Below are 4,704 nucleotides of genomic sequence, written 5' to 3' on the forward strand. Positions count from 1 at the left end.
AATGCCAAGGATTCAAAGAGATACAAAGAAGAAATCTATGAAGAAGATAGAAGGCACCCATAAGGAGAAATTAAAGCTCGAAGGTTGCTACACAAGTATTTGGAGAATGTTTTCCTGAAGGCTGATAAGGGCTAGCTTTCTATCTCCACATGGAGCAGAAAAAGGAGGGAATTTATATGGAAGAATTGAGACTGGCCAGCAGACGATTAAACATTAACACCAGTTTTGGGTTGGCATCTTCTTTCCTGAAGATTTTTATGAGCAGAATGATCTAGGATGACTAGAAATCGTTCTCTTGGGGTTTTGCAGTTAAGATGTGGGAATCTTCGAGTAATGAAATCTGCATTAAAAAGCAGCCAACATTGTTTATTCCATGATCATCGTGTCTACTATAGTGCTTTCAAGAAAACAAGCAATAACTGTTTCTTGTTACAAAAGTAATACANCTGTTTCTCATGTAACTTAAATCCAAAACCATCGGTACGTCAAGGTGGCGTATTTGGGGGCGGCCTGCCCTGCACCCCAGCCTGAGCAATGATGCAGTTCAGCTGGGCCTGCTCGACATGAACTGCAAACACGCACGGAGCAGGTGTGCCCTCCCGTGCCAGCACAGGGCACGCCGGCTCTCGTCTCTCCCCGAGAAGCCCGGGACACACCGTCCTGCTCAGCCACCATTTCCCGTGAGCGCTGACCCGTCCTCAAACCCGAAAGAGGGACAGACTGGCCCCCCTCCCGCACCTGCACCACAGCTTCCGTTCTGGGAGTGCCCTGCCCCGCGCGGAGACGTGCCCCGGCTCATTCCAGCATCTCACGCACACTGCCCTAACTGGGCACCCTTTCTAGGCAGTGAGCTTGATAGATACGATGTGTGCAGTTTCATAGGGACCTTAAAATACAGGAGAAGTGGGAGAGAGAATATTCTGGCAGATGACACATCCTTAGCTGTTAGAATCATAGAGTGCTGGCCAGGGAAGGTACCCCAGAGATTCCGGGGCTGAAAGTCTCATCTCACAAACTAGGAGACCGGATGGAGAGAAAGCAGGAGAAGCTTCTAAAAGACAAAATGACCTCAAAAAACAGTTCTGAAAGGATCCTTACAGCATGCAAATAAAATTCTTTAGTAAAAACTTTGGTCGTCTGAGCATGTAATCTTAACTTCGTGCATTTGCCAGAAACACAGTTTGGATCTAACTATTTTTTTGGGTTTTGTATCTGAGACATGTTTAAACTTTTTAAAACAAAAGCTGTAAGAGCTCTGTGTCTATTTGTATGTCTGTATTGTCTGTATGTCTGTGTATGTATGTTACAGATGTGTGATATTTTTCTCTGGATGGTATTGCCAAATCTAATTTATAAAGAGCTCTATTTAATTCGCTTAAAGAAATTTGTTTATATAAATCAAGTATACTCTCAGAAATGTAGAAAGTAACCCAAATATTTTTTTCAAGTCCACACGATCTGCAATAATCTTTGATAAATAAAAATTAAATTAAATTCGTTGGTTTAATAGAAGCAAGCATGTCTTCAAAATTTGTCAACCAAAAAATTACTAATAGTTGGGGCGCCTGGGTGGCACAGTGGTTGAGCGTCTGCCTTCGGCTCAGGGCGTGATCCCGGTGTTATGGGATCGAGCCCCACATCAGGCTCCTCTGCTGGGAGCCTGCTTCTTCCTCTCCCACTCCCCCTGCTTGTGTTCCCTCTCTCGCTGGCTGTCTCTATTTCTGTCAAATAAATAAATAAAATCTTTTTAAAAAACTACTAATAGTTAACTATTTGAAGTCTAATCCAAGCATCATTGTTAAAAAGAACTAATTTTGGGGAGCCTGGCTGGCTCAGGTGGCAGAGGGTGCCAACTCTATCTCGGGGTTGTGAGTTTGAGCTCCACATTGGGTGTAGAGATTACTTAAAAATAATATCTTGGGGCGCCTAGGTGGCTCAGTCAGTTAAGTGCCTGCCTTTGGCTCAGGTCAGGATCCCGGGATCCTGGGATCCAGTCCCTCATTGGGCTCCCTGCTCTGCAGCGACTCTGCTTCTCCCCCTCCGCCCGCTCCTGCTGTCTCTCTCTCTCTTTCTCTCAAATAAATAAATAAATAAAAATAAAATCTTTTAAAAAAGCAATTTAAACAAGTGTAAATAAGGTCAAAGTTTATGCTAAATTAAATGAAACGATGGCTATTCAGTGAACATTTTAGTCATTTCCAAATAAGGTTAACATTAAATGTGAAACATCAGTTTGTCTACTTTTGGTTTTTTAATTTTTACTGAGAGAAACAAATATGTGGGTCTGTTAATAACCATGTTTTATGCCACGTTGAAAAAATTATGAGAGAGAATACACTTCCAATCATTTTGAAATGTATTTATCAGGATGCTGCTATGTGATAGCTCGCGGTGGCCTGCTTCCTAGTTTTCCCTGGAAAGGAAAGATTACGAATAGTTTAAAAGGTTGGGAGAAGGGCTGCGACCGCAAAACGAACCAAAGAGAGGAAGTCAGAGCACTTGGAACAAGGAGCCTAAGCTAACTGCGCCCAAGCCCCGCACGGGCTCTGGGGAGCGGGGAGCGCAGGCTCCTCTGTGAAGGGTGAGATGCAATGGGGCTCCCAGGCCAGCTGCTTCCTGCTGCGCGAGGATTTACCGTAACTTCCTGTTTCTCAAACTGGGCTCCCAGACCCTTGGTGTGTGAGCATTAGCCTTTATTTAAATAGAAAATACAGGTATGATCTACATCTGTCTAGATAAATGGGTAATATATATCTTCAATTTTATCTATAATTTATAGATGGATTTATTCTAGATGGATTTATTATCTGTATATAGATAAAAGGATGATTTCATCAAGTGCAAAATAGAGTGCATGCGTGGCGTATACTGAAAATAAGAAATACGTGTCAGTTCATGAAACTTTTATTTCAGTTACTTACATGGTTTTATTGGGGTCAGTATGTGCGGGGCCGTAATATACACGCTCTTTCTACCACAGTAAACCGAGAAAGGGCAGGGTCTTTGTGGCCAACGGAAAAGGCCAGTGCAAGAACAACTACCCTTGGGAAAAAGAAAAAAGAAAAAAGTAAAAGAACAAAAGGGGGGAGAAGAAAAAAATATTTAAAAGCTCTTCCCCCATTTCCTGTAACTACTCCCAAGGCTGGGAATTCTGATGGCGGCTTCCCAGCAATTTACAGCTGTGCCGTCAGCTTGGACCTTGCTGTTCCATCTTTCGAATTTTTATTCTCTCTGCTGAGCTTAGAGCAAGAGCCTTCAGCAATAATGCGGGGATCCTGTTGCCCTTGTCTGTCCTATCATCCGCGGTCTCACTTGTCATGTCAGGATGAGCCTTTGGAGACACGAGTGAATCTCACGCTGTAATTTTCAAAAAGCATTGATTTATTTGAAGTGCATTGCACAGAAGGGATGTCTACTCATTGGATGTGGCGCAGAGGCGAGTGTGCTGGCCTCTCTGAGTACATCTGTGATTATTCCCTTGCACCAGCCTTGGGCCATTTCTTTCCTAGATAAGCTTTGTAAGCTTTTGAAATCAAGAAAATAACATTTCAACTAGTAAAATGGAAGATGTCAGAAAAAAGAGGGTTTCCGTTTGCTTGTTTTTGTTTTTTAGTTTTACAAAACTACTAGAAACAATAAGGATGAAAGAAAGTGACTGCATATGAAAAGGAGGAGGTGTGTTTTGGGGAAAAGAAGGTAGGAGGGATGGAGATGCATTTTTGGTAAGGGGGAAAAAGAAAGTAATTTCATCCTAAAGGAAAACCATTGTTCCAGAATAAGAAAGGAAAAAGACAGGACAAAACCTAAATGGATACGGAAAGTTGTAGAAAACTTGAGGAAAAGGGATCTTGAGAAAGGAATCTTATGTGTGGCCAAGGAAACTGAGATTAAAATGGATTTATTTAAATTAAAAAGAAAAAAAGGGAAGAATTTTAATATCAAAAGTGCAGTGGCGCAAAATTCGAATTTGGTTTTCTCTCTGTTAAAAGGACAAAGTTTTCTTAGATTATTGGTCTGTTCTTAATAAGAACTTGCAAGCAAAGTTTTTTCTTTACCTTTTATGTAATCTGCCTAGAAAACAAAGATTCTGTGTTTTGTCTTTATCAGGTGACTTAAGCAAACTCTCTTCCTTATGTAAAAAGCTAAGGTTTTTTTTCAACTAACTTTAATGTTATGTTACATTTCATGGGAACCATTGTCAAATAAGAAGTGATGCTAAACTGTCTTTAGGAAATATTTATATGGAAGTTGTTAATATAAACGTTGCAGAAATTATATGAAGTTCATGGGGGGATCTGATGTACTGACATAGTGTTATCAGTCAAAATTCCAGCTATTGTCTTAAACTATTGTATATGGGAGAAATAACCAAACTTTCTAGTCAGTTGCATTATAATGAATTCTTATCTGATCTTAACCAGTGCCAATTTTTAAGTCTTTTGTCATTTACAGATAGTTACCGTTTTATTCTGATGCTCCTGCAAAAATGTTCCTGCAAAAATGCTTTATCTTTGAGGAGATTCATGAAAAAGATCCTGACAAGTACTCTGTAGAATACAGGTTTCTGATGACTTCAAGATCATACACTGAACTAACTGGGTAAGAATTTCTGAAACTTTCATGGAAAACTGATGAATTCATCAAACTAACAGAAGATCGAGATCAACAAGAATTAATTACAGGAGGGGCGCCTGGGTGGCACAG

Source organism: Ailuropoda melanoleuca, chromosome X (assembly GCF_002007445.2).
Source record: "Ailuropoda melanoleuca isolate Jingjing chromosome X, ASM200744v2, whole genome shotgun sequence".
Classification (NCBI taxonomy): Eukaryota; Metazoa; Chordata; class Mammalia; order Carnivora; family Ursidae; genus Ailuropoda; species Ailuropoda melanoleuca.